The sequence below is a fragment of the Schistocerca americana genome, chromosome 4 (genome assembly GCF_021461395.2).
Source record: "Schistocerca americana isolate TAMUIC-IGC-003095 chromosome 4, iqSchAmer2.1, whole genome shotgun sequence".
Lineage (NCBI taxonomy): Eukaryota > Metazoa > Arthropoda > Insecta > Orthoptera > Acrididae > Schistocerca > Schistocerca americana.
The window spans coordinates 354,558,662-354,573,853 of NC_060122.1; the positions used below are offsets into that span (position 1 = coordinate 354,558,662).

General features: G+C 45.4%; 1 protein-coding gene and 1 non-coding gene across 2 annotated transcripts in view; one reads left to right on the forward strand and one right to left on the reverse strand.

Moving 5' to 3' along the window:
* LOC124612264 (irregular chiasm C-roughest protein) overlaps window positions 1-15,192 on the forward strand; it is a 1,966,673-nt gene that overhangs the window by 441,342 nt on the left and 1,510,139 nt on the right. The gene's annotated exons all lie outside the window — the stretch shown is intronic.
* Window positions 11,880-11,954, reverse strand: Trnat-ugu. The gene has a single exon. It is a non-coding gene; the product is annotated as a tRNA-Thr (tRNA).

The window sequence follows — 15,192 nt, forward strand, 5'->3', positions numbered from 1 at the left end:
TGTAGATTGTAGGCAGCGAGCAGCATGAAGTTTACCAGGTGAAGAACACCATCTCGAGCACATCATCATCTAACCCATAGTGCGCTGGAGCATCTAGGACATAGATTCACTACAGTATCATAATCATAAAATCGAGTGCTATTATTGTGAATGCCATCGAGCCCAATGACCAATTCATTCTGAGAGATGGAAACGTGCAGTATTTACAGGGAGCTAGAGAGATATTATGACACGAAGCTCGGTTCTTAATGACTACATGTGTCCTCCTAATTATGCTATATTCAGATAACAGGAAGTTAAATACTGTGTGAGTTACTCGGTACGTGATCTTGCATAAGACGTAGAGTTCCTTGCGTCATGTTTTCAGAGCTAACGAATTTGCCCGTCTAGCTTTCTTTGGTTTTTTGTTGCCATCTTTTTTCTGTAGAATGCGTGTTCTCATTCGGTAGACGGTGTCGTAACGTGTCAAAGGCCTCACCCACTTGCATCATACTGCCTTTGTCTCTGGCATGACTTGATTTCTACCTTTGGCGGTGTTAATGAGTTTTAAAACGTTTCTAATTTCTACACCTTACTATTCAGTGCCGTGACGCTACTGTCAACGGATCGTGATCTTGTTCTTAGCATGGCTGACTCTGATGGCGGGTCCTCACTTTCGATTCTTAGCCGAGTCGCGGATTTTCTCCACGTACGGACAGATCGTGTGTTGTCATCATCATCATCATCAACAACAACAACAACATGAAAGTCATCGAAGTTGCGTCAAATAAAAAGGCTTGCACTAGATGGCCAACCTTCTCTGATGGGGACTTCTGGCCAATAAAGCGATATACTCACAGTTATTTTTTTTTAAAATTATGTACGGACGCTGAAATGCATATTTTAGTTGCTAAATCACTTTACAGTGTCTACAAAGCTGAAAAGTCAATTGTTGTTGTGGTCTTGAGTCCAGAAACTGGTTTGATGCAGCTCTCCATGCTACTCTATTCTGTGCAAGCTTCTTCATCTCCCAGTACCTACTGCAGCCTACATCCTTCTGAATTTGCTTAGTGTATTCATCTCTTGGTCTCCCTCTACCATTTTTACCCCCACGGTGCCCTCCAGTACTATATTGGTGGTCACTTGATGCCTCAGAACATGTCCTACCAATCGATCCCTTCTTCTAGTCAAGTTGTGCCACAAACTTCTCTTCTCCCCAATCCTATTCAATACTTCCACATTAGTTATGTGATCTACCCATCTAATCTTCAGCATTCTTCTGTAGCACCACAGTTCGAAAGCTTCTTTTCTCTTCTTGTCCAAACTACTTATCGTCCACGTTTCACTTCCATACATCGCTACACTCCATACAAATACACTCCTGGAAATTGAAATAAGAACACCGTGAATTCATTGTCCCAGGAAGGGGAAACTTTATCGACACATTCCTGGGGTCAGATACATCACATGATCACACTGACAGAACCACAGGCACATAGACACAGGCAACAGAGCATGCACAATGTCGGCACTAGTACAGTGTATATCCACCTTTCGCAGCAATGCAGGCTGCTATTCTCCCATGGAGACGATCGTAGAGATGCTGGATGTAGTCCTGTGGAACGGCTTGCCATGCCATTTCCACCTGGCGCCTCAGCTGGACCAGCGTTCGTGCTGGACGTGCAGACCGCGTGAGAAGACGCTTCATCCAGTCCCAAACATGCTCAATGGGGGACAGATCCGGAGATCTTGCTGGCCAGGGTAGTTGACTTACACCTTCTAGAGCACGTTGGGTGGCACGGGATACATGCGGACGTGCATTGTCCTGTTGGAACAGCAAGTTCCCTTGCCGGTCTAGGAATGGTAGAACGATGGGTTCGATGACGGTTTGGATGTACCGTGCACTATTCAGTGTCCCCTCGACGATCACCAGTGGTGTACGGCCAGTGTAGGAGATCGCTCCCCACACCATGATGCCGGGTGTTGGCCCTGTGTGCCTCGGTCGTATGCAGTCCTGATTGTGGCGCTCACCTGCACGGCGCCAAACACGCATACGACCATCATTGGCACCAAGACAGAAGCGACTCTCATCGCTGAAGACGACACGTCTCCATTCGTCCCTCCATTCACGCCTGTCGCGACACCACTGGAGGCGGGCTGCACGATGTTGGGGCGTGAGCGGAAGACGGCCTAACGGTGTGCGGGACCGTAGCCCAGCTTCATGGAGACGGTTGCGAATGGTCCTCGCCGATACCCCAGGAGCAACAGTGTCCCTAATTTGTTGGGAAGTGGCGGTGCGGTCCCTTACGTCACTGCGTAGGATCCTACGGTCTTGGCGTGCATCCGTGCGTCGCTGCGGTCCGGTCCCAGGTCGACGGGCACGTGCACCTTCCGCCGACCACTGGCGACAACATCGATGTACTGTGGAGACCTCACGCCCCACGTGTTGAGCAATTCGGCGGTACGTCCACCCGGCCTCCCGCATGCCCACTATACGCCCTCGCTCAAAGTCCGTCAACTGCACATACGGTTCACGTCCACGCTGTCGCGGCATGCTACCAGTGTTAAAGACTGCGATGGAGCTCCGTATGCCACGGCAAACTGGCTGACAGTGACGGCGGCGGTGCACAAATGCTGCGCAGCTAGCGCCATTCGACGGCCAACACCGCGGTTCCTGGTGTGTCCGCTGTGCCGTGCGTGTGATCATTGCTTCTACTTAAATCTATACTCGATGTTAATAAATTTCTCTTCTTCATAAACGCTTTCCTTGCCATTGCGAGTCTACACCGAGCGAGGTGGCGCAGTGGTTAGCACACTGGACTCGCATTCGGGAGGACGACGGTTCACTCCCGTGTCCGGTCATCCTGATTTAGGTTTTCCGTGATTTCCCTAAATCGTTTCAGGCAAATGCCAGGATGGTTCCTTTGAAAGGGCACGGCCGATTTCCTTCCCCATCCTTCCCTCACCCGAGCTTGCGCTCCGTCTCTAATGACCTCGTTGTCGACGGGACGTTAAACACTTATATCCTCCTCCTCCAGTCTACATTTTATATTCTCTCTATTTCAACCATCGTGAGTTATTTTGCTCCCCAAAACTCACTATTTTAAGCGTCTCATTTCCTAATCTAATTGCCTAAGCATTACCCAACTTAATTCGTCTACATTTCATTATCCCTGCTTTCCTATTGTTGATGTTCATCTTATATCCTCCTTTCAAGACACTATCCATTCCGTTCAACTGCTCTTCCAAGTCGTTTGCTGTCTCTGACAGAATTACAATGTCATCGGCAAACCTCAAAGTTTTTATTTCTTCTCCGTGGATTTTAATACCTACTCCCAACTTTTCTTTTGTTTCCTTTACTGCTTGCTCAATATACAGCCTAGGCTACAACCCTGCCTCACTCCCATCCCAACCACTGCTTCCCTTTCGTGCCCCTCGACTCTTATATCTGCCATCTGGTTTCTGTACAAATTGTAAATAGCCATTCGCTTCCTGTATTTTACCCCTGCCACCTTTAGAATTTGAAAGAGATTATTCCAGTCAACATTGTCAAAAGCTTTCTCTAAGTCTACAAATGCTAGAAACGTAGGTTTGCCTTTCCTTAATCCATCTTTTAAGATAAGTCGTAGGGTCAGTATTGCCTCACGTGTCCCAATATTTCTACGGAATCCAAACTGATCTTCCCCGAGGTCGGCTTCTACCAGTTTTTCCATTCGTCTCTAAAGAATTCGTGTTATTATTTTGCTGCTGTGACTTACTAACACACATCTGTCAACACTTGCTTCCTTTGGGATTGGAATTTTTATATTCTTCTTGAAATCTGAGAGTATTTCGCCTGTCTCATACATCTTGCTCACCAGATGGTAGAGTTGGGTCAGGACTGGCTCTCCCAAGGCTGTCAGTAGTTCTAATGGAATGTTGTCTACTAAATTGGCCCTGAGCACTATGAGACTTAATATCTGTGGTCACCAGTCCCCTAGAACTTAGAACTACTTAAACCTCACTAACCTAAGAACATCACACACATCCATGCCCGAGGCAGGATTCGAACCTGCGCCTATAACCGCACGGCCGCACCGGCCGGCCTGTTGTCTACTCCCGGGGCCTTCTTTCCAGAGAGAAATAAAAAAAGAAGCTTGGTCATCTACACAATTCTACATGACCTCCATTCCTATTATTAATATAATCGCCATGATTAATACATTCAGATGAAAGCTGTGGTTTTCTGTCCCCCATCCTTATCAAAACTTGTCGTCGTCCTTAACCTCTCGTCTTTGATTCTGCCTTTCGCCACCTAACGAAACGGGCAGGAGGAAGCAACTACATGAGACTGGACGGCTTCACGCACCGCTGCATCAAACAGAGCTTAGGCTCGCCTCTTCCTCGGCTTTCCCTTTTTCCGACGCTGCGGAGGGCAGCAGCGCCCTCGAGGCGAACTAAAATTGAAAACATGGAGCGTCTTCCAGGGGACGGCGAGAGTGGCGGAGAGAGGGTGGAGTGGTCGGGAATCTGAGGTGCCTTTGAAGAAGCTCTCCCCACTCGGCCGGGAGCACGGCCGCGCCGCGTCAGCCAGGTAATTCCTCTCGGGCCGGCCTCGCCGGACCATTCGCGTCGCGTCTGGGCGCCGTTTGTTGCGGGCGCAGTTTCGGCGGCGTTCATCAGCTGGCCGCGCGCGTGCGACTAACTGGCCCGCGGGCCGCCAGTGACAACAATCTCGTTACGAGTTGTTTTATTTAGCGCCGCTTAATTCTGCGCAGTTGGGGGGGACTGCCAGCGCCACCACCTCGGTCAATCCTCCCACCCTCCGGCGTCCGTCTGTAGTTGGGAGCGCAGAGTCCGCCGCTTGTTAGCTGCCGGATTAAGGCGCCCCCCTCGCTCTTGTTACTTCTCCGACGCTCCCCAGACCGCCGTCTTTGCTGGACAACGTCGACGAAGATCTGGTAACAACTTCAAGCGGTAACTATCCAAGAATTGATAAGATCGCTTTGTGAGCCGACGTAATGTAAAGTTCTTTTCTGTTCAGCCCAGCGAGTATGTCGAAAAGTATTAAAAAACTAAAAACCCGCCTCGATTGCGAAGAAAGCACCTAGTGGTAAGGGTTAACCCAGGTTTCGGCATAGATAACTACACCTTCTTCAGAACAACAATAAAACCCACAAGTGCCTAAGAAGACGTTTGTCAATGATTAAAAGAAGACCATAGGTATACAGTTATAAACGAAAAAGAGAAGGAAAACACGAATAGTACATATGTACAAAGTCAAAACCACTACTTAACTTAATGGTGTACGCTCCACCTCACACCGGCCTATGTTCGATGGACCATGACCAGCCATAAACTGCAGCTACAAACGGTCGCTCACTTACAAGCCTGACATGCGTCAAGACAGGGAAGTTACTTGAAAGCGCATGCGCATGCGCATACGAATACGAGAAAGTTTATACATGGGTCGGAGCTACATAGCCCATATACTCCCAACGGTTCAAAAAATGGTTCAAATGGCTCTGAGCACTATGGGACTCAACTGCTGAGGTCATTAGTCCCCTAGAACTTAGAACTAGTTAAACCTAACTAACCTAAGGACATCACACACATCCATGCCCGAGACAGGATTCGAACCTGCGACCGTAGCGGTCTCGCGGTTCCAGACTGCAGCGCCAGAACCGCGCGGCCACTTCGGCCGGCTTCCCAACGGTGGATCAACGTATATCAAAAAATGAAATGGATAGAACAAGTGACGAGCTAAATAGGAGATGAACCATAAAAATAACCGCACACGGTTGCTTATGCTAGTAAAGAAACTTATATATGAAGATACCTATGACAAACAGGAGAAACTCTTAAAAATTATACCTAAAGCGAGTAGCTAGCCTGGGGAGGGGGGGGGGGGGAGGCTGAGAGGACGTAATCTAAAGATGTCGTGGTAATAAAGATACAGGGATAAAACGTGAGGTATTCAAAGGGCTAAAATCACCTTCATCGTAAAAGGAAAATGAGAATAAAAAGAAAGAAGATGAACAACTTGACGTCCCATCAGCCTCCCCCCCTCCCCCCAGGCTAGCTACTGGCCTTAGGTATAGTTTTTAACAGTTTCTCCTGTTTGTCATAGGTAGCTTCATATATGTTTCTTTACTAGCATAAGCAACCGTGTGCGGTTATTTTTAGGTTTCATCTCCTATTTAGCTCGTCTCTTGTTCTATCCATTTCATTTTTTGATATACGTTGATCCACCGTCGGGAATATATGGGCTATTTAGCCCCGACCCATGTATAAAATTTCTCGTATTCGTATGCGCATGCGCATTCAAGTAAATTCCCTGTACTGGCGCAAGTCACGCTTGTAAGTGAGCGAGCGTTTGTAGCTGCAGTTTATGGCGGGTCATGGCCCATCGAACATAAGCCGGTGTGAGGTGGAGCTGACGCGATGCGATCTTGAAGCTTCTTATGTCGAAAAAGTCCAACCTTTTGACGAGTTTCGATGCCACTATCTTCAAGTCACACTACGTCAACGATATTTTAATCACTCTTTTCGAAAAATCCACGTCTTTCGAACAGACTCATTCGATTGGAAACACGAGTACATATTAAAATCTTGCCTTCATTCTCTTGCCATTGATGGAAAAATGTTTGCGGTTACCTGCGGAACCATGTCTTACAACAGGGCTCCAAAATTAAGTAAATGCATGGCGAATGATCAGAACGGCACAGAGGATGTGTAAGTAGTTCCCAGCGAAACAACCTGCCAACAACATGTCCGGGAACATCTTGCCGACGTTGTTTCGACTACGCTGCAAAAGTTTCACTGGGAAGCCCTTACAAATCCTCCGTAGAGTCCTGATCATTCTCCACGCAATTACCATAATGTTGGTGCCCTGAAATAAGAAGTTCGTGGCCGCCGATTTGCTTCGAACGAAGAGGTGCGCACTTGGGTACAATCATAGCTACAGAGGCAACCGCAGACATTTTTCCATGAAGGCATTGACCGTCTAGTCACACAAAAGGATAATTGTGTTAACGCAATGACGATTACTTCTGAAGTAATAAACAGTTACTTACTGTTTCCCATCTATCTCGTTTTCATTTCAGTGCCCCTGATATTAGTCTGTCCATTACAGGATGATGTCGTTCTTAAATGGAATTTATAATGATTTAAGATGGCTATTAAACTTATAAATGTGACCGATCCTCACGCTCTCTGCACGCACATACGTACAAGAAGCTCTTTAGCTTCGTGACTGTGTATGTGTGTGTGTGTGTGTGTGTGTGTGTGTGTGTGTGTGTGTGTGTGTTCAAATGGTTCTAAGCACTATGAGAGTTAACATCTGAGGTCATCAGTCCCCTAGACTGACAACTAGTTAAACCTAAATAACCTAGGAACATCATACACATCCATGCCCGAGGCAGGATTCGAACCTGCGACCGTAGCAGCCGCGCTCTTCCGGACTGAAGCGCCTACAACCGCTCGACCACAGTGGCCGGCCGTGTGTGTGTGTGTGTGTGTGTGTGTGTGTGTGTGTGTGTGTGTGTGTGTGTGTACGAGAATTTGTACGAGAATTTGTACGAGGGATAGTCATAAAAATGTAATTATCACCTTGAAAAACCAAAGTTACTAATTCTTTATTCGTGTTCAAGTAAATGTCTGCTGTCTTGGCATACACTGAAGGCCAGGATGGTTCCTGTGAAAGAACACGGCCGATTTCCTTGCCCATTCTTAGCTACTCCGAGCTTGTGCTTCGTCTCTAAAGACATTGTACATACATCTTCCTATTGAAGTCATGTTCCAACTACAGCGATCTTCTTAAGAAGTATAATGAAATATAGTCAGTCTAGATTGCAACTAATATTTATTCATCTTGGTAGACAGTTTCAGACCATTAACCATGAAATTCACAGAATGGACCAAGTATGTTACAACTAATCACCATACGATCCAACATACAGCAACACAGTTACAACACAAAATAAATATGTACCGTGGAGCATACTCAGTAAGAGGCTTTTTCTATTATATACACGCTATTTGATAATTTTTTCGTTCGTTCGTTTACTCTACCAATCACATATGTAACAGAGAGTGCAGCTTTCCCATTATAACCTCTAGTATGTACATGCTATTCAGCAGTTGCTGTTTGGTACCTTTTGTAACCACAGCAGCTCTAATGACCCGCTCAACACGTCACCAGGTGTAAGAACATATTTTATCTTTCACCTATGTTACTGTATACTAGATTCTATGGTGATTATCTGTATCATACTTGACCCATTTTGTTAATTTCAGAGATGAATGGTCTGAAAGTGGTTGTGTTTGACTGAATCCTGTTACCGGTATAAAAAAAGTATTAGTTGCGATCTAAACTAACTATTTTTCCATAGTAATCTTCCTTCCTTCCCTCTTTCGTCATTTTGTTTTTCCTTCTCTAGTAACAAATGGTTCAAATGGCTCTGAGCACTATGGGACTCAACTGCTGAGGTCATTAGTCCCCTAGAACTTAGAACTAGTTAAACCTAACTAACTAAAGGACATCACAAACATCCATGCCCGAGGCAGGATTCGAACCTGCGACCGTAGCGGTCTTGCGGTTCCAGACTGCAGCGCCTTTAACCGCACGGCCACTTCGGCCGGCTCTCTAGTAACATGCTACATTACTGTGGCGCGGTGATTTCAATATGCATCAGGACTGTAGATTTACTGACGTTTTAGACAAGTAAGGAAGTGCTACGAGTCGATTTCTGAGTAACGGCCAGCGGCCACAAAGACCAAGTGCTCGACAGTGAAGACAGTACACAATTCCGATACGGCAAACCGAGAACGATCCATAACGTGAGAGCAGTGAATCGTCAATGGCACACGAACAAAGCCACAATAGCAAACCACAAGAGTTAAGAGAATAACTGTGGGCGAAAATAACTTCGGCAATCGGAAAGCGTCGGAAACATCAACAACGCTGGATGAGGAAAGAGCGCGCACACTTTCCTCCTAGCTTACAGCACCAGAGGGACTTCCCAACTGACGCGATGTCTACACGACGTGCGGCGCGGATGGGAAACCAAAGGATGGCCTATGCTGCTGCGTCTATCTCGATATCGATATCAGACACCAGGAGGATACTGCAAACAAACAAAAAATCTACATCTATATTTATACTCAGCAAGCCACCCAACGGTGTGTGGCGGAGGGCACCTTACATGCCAGTGTCATTACCTCACTTTCCTGTTCAGTCATGTATGGTTCGCGGGAAGAACGACTGCCGGAAAGCCTTCGTGCGCGCTCGAATTTCTCTAACTCTACATTCGTTATCTCCTCGGGAGGTGTAAGTAGGGGAAAGCAATATATTTGATACCTCATCCAGAAACGCACCCTCTCGAAACCTGGACAGCAAGCTACACCGCGATGCAGAGTGCCTCTCTTGCGGTGCATGCCACTTGAGTTTGCTAAACATCTCCGTAACGCTATCACGCTTACCAAATAACCCTGTGACGAAACGCACCGCTCTTCTTTGGATCTTCTCTATCTCCTCCGTCAACCCGATCTGGTACGGATCCCACACTGATGAGCAATACTCAAGTATAGGTCGAACGAGTGTTTTGTAAGCCACCTACATTTTCTAAGGACTCTCCCAATGAATCTCAACGTGGCACTCGCCTTACCAACAGTTAATTTTATATGATCATTCCACTTCATATCGTTCGGTACGCATACTCCCAGATATTTTACACACGTAACTGCTACCAGTGTTTGTTCTGCTATCATATAATCATACAATAAAGGATCCTTCTTTCTATGTATTCGCAGTACATTACATTTGTCTGTGTTGAGGGTCAGTTGCCACTCCCTGCACCAAGTGCCTATCCGCTGCAGATCTTCCTGCATTTCGCTACAATTTTCTAATGCTGCAACTTCTCTGTATACTACAGCATCATCCGCGAAAAGCCACATGGAACTTCCGACACTATCTACTAGGTCATTTATATAGATTGTGAAAAGCAATGGTCCCATAACACTCCCCTGTGGCACGCCAGAGGTTACTTATCTTACGTTAAGTTACGTATATTTATCTTTCCCGAAGTGGTAACTACAACTTTACTGCTGCCCTTCGTAGTTTCATTTGTTCGTCTATCGATTTCGAATTTAAAAAGTTCAATATGCAGGCACAAAGGTTCGGGAATGTGTATCCACAGCATACATTTTTGAGAGTCATACGTCCATAGACCAACAAGTGCAAATACACCTCGACTCATATTGGCAATGTTTTGATGTAAGCATGGATGAGCAGTTCCTCACTAGATCTATGAAATGGTGCATGTTGCATATGTAGATCGATTCCGGCATCCTTGTTCCTTTAGATGGACTCTTGTAGCACCGAAGTGAGCTATGTAGTGTTAGTGACTATCCATTAATCCTTATTTCGTTTGATGGTGTTGTGGGTAGAGTCGGAAAAAGGAGAAAATGGCCAGCATTTGTGTGGAGTAGGTGAAAGTTGCATGTTATTCTAATGAATGTAATTGGAGTTATGGTAGTGTTATGGATGGATGTGATGGCAACGCGTAGCTCCACAAGCCACCGATGTTGGAGACGAAAGCGAACCACGGCGATGCACAGGCGGCTAACCTACATGCTACGGTGGGGCATTTCGTTGCGAAATTTGCTAAGGCAGAAGAGCTTTTCACTTCGACAAATGAGCGAAGCCTGCAGCGTCTGGCGTTCCTAAGCAGCTGGAAATTGTCTGCAGCCACCCTAAGAAGGCACTTCGAAGAAAAGCGTGAATCTGTGGTAAAGTAAGGAAAATAGACTACTGCTCAGAGGGAAATTGTTCCCTGTTGCGATGAGTATGACGGATAGATCTCGAATCTAAAAAAATTTCCCTAATAACCATGAAAGAGATCTGTATAAGGGTAAAGACTTATTTATTTAACAGTCTTGCTCACAGACGTAACAGCTAAAACTTATTTCGTTGTTTACTAGCAACGTCATCCACGAAGAAAAACCAGTTTCAAACGTAATGCGTTGAAATTTGAAGTTTAGATGATCTAAGCTTGTCAGTATCATTACGATTGTAGTCAGTTTTTTTTCAGATCTGAAGATATAATCACCGATTTCAGTAGTTATTAACTAATATGTTAGCGATCAAAAATGTTCAACAAAACTGTTTTTTATCGTCATCACTGATTTTTATGTGTGATCTCGTTTACCAGTTCTGCACAGAAGTGTATAGTGCCTTTGAACGTCAATATTACTACATGAAATACTTCTTTTTAACAGCGGCTGCACTCATCATTACGATGAGTGACGGTGAGTAAGTATGCAGCCCGCTGTGTGTCTGCTTGTTCGAGTAAGCATAGCTCGTGATGCCTCCGTCCTCCTCCTCCTCCCCCTCCCCCTCCCCCTCCCCCTCCCCCTCCCCCTCAACCTTTTCACCCCCCCCCCCCCCCCCACAAACCCAGCCAAACAGCGCCAACACACGACGCTGCCGACGGCAGGAGCGCACATCTACGCATCTAGATATTGAAAAAGGTATACATTATACAACGTGTAAATTACGCAGAAAATTTAGTATTTTTTTAGCATGGGTTATATTCACTGATGTAAAAAAAGTTGTTAGGTTCCATATTTCACCCTCTTAGAGTTTTTTATTCTTTACTAGGTGAAAAACCCAGGTGTTGCCCGTGTCAGAATATATGGTTTAGGAGTAGGCATGAGTTCCATTCTAGATATAAATGTATAAAGACGTATATCTCATTAAGGATGTTACGAATGCTATATATGAAGGTAGTATCTGTTCCCGAAAGAACAGTTACCGTTGATGACCGTGCAGCTTTCGTTAGAATGAAATGATAATTAAATGGACACCCTAGCTGCAAACAAGCGTTGATATACTTCATTGGGGACATGTCGAAAATGTGTGCCCCGACCGGGACTCGAACCCGGGATCTCCTGCTTACATGGCAGACGCTCTATCCACCTGAGCCACCGAGGGCACAGAGGATAGTGCGCCTGCAGGGACGTATCCCTTGCACGCTCCCCATGAGACCCACATTCCCAACATGTCCACACCACTACATTCGTAATGCGCCTAATAGATGTTTGCCCATCAATTAGGCGCACTATGAATGTAGTGTTGTGGACATGTTGGGAATGTGGGTTTCACGGATGGCTCAGATGGATAGAGCGTCGGCCATGTAAGCAGGAGATCCCAGGTTCGAGTCCCAGTCAGGGCACACATTTTCAACATGTCCCCAATGAAGTATATCAACGCCTGTATGCAGCTAGAGTGTCCATTTAATTATCATTTCATTGTTAAGAATGCAGTTATCCTGTTACTAAGGTAGTTCAGTCGCGGTGCGTGGCAATCGGTTAGTGTGTTGGGCAAAAATCCGCGAAATACGAAGCAATAAATAATCTTGGGTAAAGGTAAGTAATACGACTTACGTGCTTTACCGTATGTGCAAAATGTTTTTATTGTTTCATTCACGATGCAGTTGTGACAAGAGTCCTGAATGTGTTTTATCCATACAATGGTAGCTGATAAAAAATAATGAAAGACTGAAGCAATAAAAGAATAAAGTAAAAAAAGAATAAACAAAGTGATTGACGAAAACGCTCTAAATTATGAAGAACAAGCGGAATATTTATCAGGAGTAAGTGTAGGGTACCGTTCGATTATTCATCAGTTACGTGTATTTTTATCTTTCAGTCTGTCTGGATTTATTTCTTTGTGTTTCCGTTGACCATCGGTAAAGTATGATGGACGAAAACGCACTGAGACACTAGAAACTGATCTATTTAATATTACACGTCGTTATTAAAGTCTGAACAACGAAACCGCCAAAGCATCATATTATATTGGACGAATGAAACAATAAATGCATTTTCACATGTACAGTAAAGTTCAGAAGTCACAGAGCATACAGCTTCTGCTTAGAGTATACACTATGTGTTCAAAAGTATTCGGACACCCTGTGAGCGTGTGGGTGCTGCTATTCCGTCATTCTGCGCAACAGATTAATCTGAGGTGTACCCTTTACCCTGTGGCGCCTGCAAGATGCAATTTCCACCCCCACACTACTACAGAAGTCAGACAGAAGCTCCTAACGTTCTAAAAAGAAATGTCTGAAAAACTTTCAGCAATGAATATCTTCTGGAGTCGTCCACTGTAAGAAAATGACACAAAAATTCGCAAAATTTCGTACGTAACTAGTGGAATACTTGGATGCTGGAGTAGTGCTAGTTAGTGTAAGAAAAACATGAAAATAACGAAAATTATTATTTATTTTTGATAAAATTCGGAGAAATCACAATGGCACCTTTAGTTATGAACTGAACAAGTTATTTCCGGGTTCTTTTCGGAATGTGAAGTTACCTCTCAAGGACAGGATTCGCTAATAAAATTTCTATACAAAGTTTAAGATTGTTATTGACTTGGCAGAATGGGTGAGAGCCGTGCCTACTGCTAGGTATGATCAAGGCTGTTGCGTGTGAAATGCAGTGAAGTGTACTGCTGTGGAGGAAATATGAGGCTCGCACAATACCGTAAGCTGCGATGACTGCTGTCTTCGCAGCTCGCTGCTGACAAATAAGATAACTCTCATTCTATCTGGATTGATATTCGCCAATCAAACTCTCCCTACGCCTTGATGAAGTCAAGGACTCCTATTCGCCCCTAGTGTAACTATTGATGTGATGCATCGGTCAGATAACAAGTCCACCGTGACGCCACTCAAAAATTCGCTCACAGGTGTTTAACTATAACTCTGTCCATTCACACCGCACAATAAGTGTGGCAGCCTACACAGTGAACAACGCTTAATCGCAAGAACTCAATATAGAGTCGCACTCAGATTCGCTCTTGACAGAGGTGCTCTCCCAGTGAAGTACTGAGGAGAGACTTGTTCCTCACTCTTTAAGTACACGTACGAGCGCGCACGCTCTCGTTACGTGTTCTCGCTCCAAGAGCGACAATGGAACGGCCCCTCTCCACGCCAGACGTGAAGGGGTATATCTTTCGGTCTCTTCCATTACTCCTTCAGGTCAAGGCGGTAGGAATATCGTCTGCCAATTAGCACTGCTCTTCTAAAACGGGAGAATGACGTTTCGTTTAAGGTGACCAATCCGGAAATCTGTAGCATCAGCGTTTGGCGTTCGCTGTCTCCCTGTGAAAATCTCTGAAACTGTGTGCTCTCTTTGTAAAGAATGCGTAGGCTGGGTGCTCCCATAAAATGTAGCGGAATTTGCTTTTAAGCCGAACATGGGGTCGTTCTTCCTTTCACTCAGGCAAATGCTGTCCGCTCCATGGGTGGCCGAGTTTCACTCATCCTCTGAAGGGACCGGCCTCCTGGCGTGCGGTCTGCCTCTCTCGAACTAAAAGCTCCTGTGACCGTTGTGTCTGGAAAGTATGCGTGTACGCCAGCCTCGAGTATTTCAACCACGATGTCCAAACTCGTTATTTGCGTATCGTTTGCATGAATTCATACAACATTGACTTTATCTTATCGAGTTTGGGTTCGAATGAAGCGTCTTGATGTGCGGAATATGATTGTGAGGGCGGAATATGTAAGCAATGAAGGTCAGGAGACCACGACGTCTTACAACCCCCCAAAACATACGTTTTTCATATTACGTCCATTTTGCTGCCACCTACTGCCAGGTACTCCATATCAGCGATCTCAGTACTCATTACACATGATGAGAGAGTAGAATGGGGCGCTCCGCGGAACTCATGGACTTCAAATGTGGTCAGGTGATTGGGTGTCACTTCTGTCATACGTCTGTATGCGAAATTTCCTCACTCCTAAATATTCCTAAGTCCACTGTTTCCGATGTGATACTGAAGTGTAAACGTGTAGGGACACGTATAGCATAAAACCGTTATGCTGATCTCATCTGTTGACTGACAGAGACCGCCGACAGTTGAAGAGAGTCGAAATGTGTAATAGGCAGACATCTATCCAGACCGTCACACCCCGGAATTCCAAATTGCATCAGGATCCACTGCAAGTACTATGACAGTTAGGTGGGAGGTGATAAAATTTGGATTTCATGGTCGAGCGGCTGCTCATAAGCAACACATTACGCAGGTAAATGCCAAACGACGCCTCGCTTGGTGTAAGGAGCGTAAACATTGGACGATAGAACAGTGAAAAAACATTGCGTGGTCATCAACGGTAACTGTTCTTTCGGGAACAGATACTACCTTCATATATAGCATTCGTAACATCC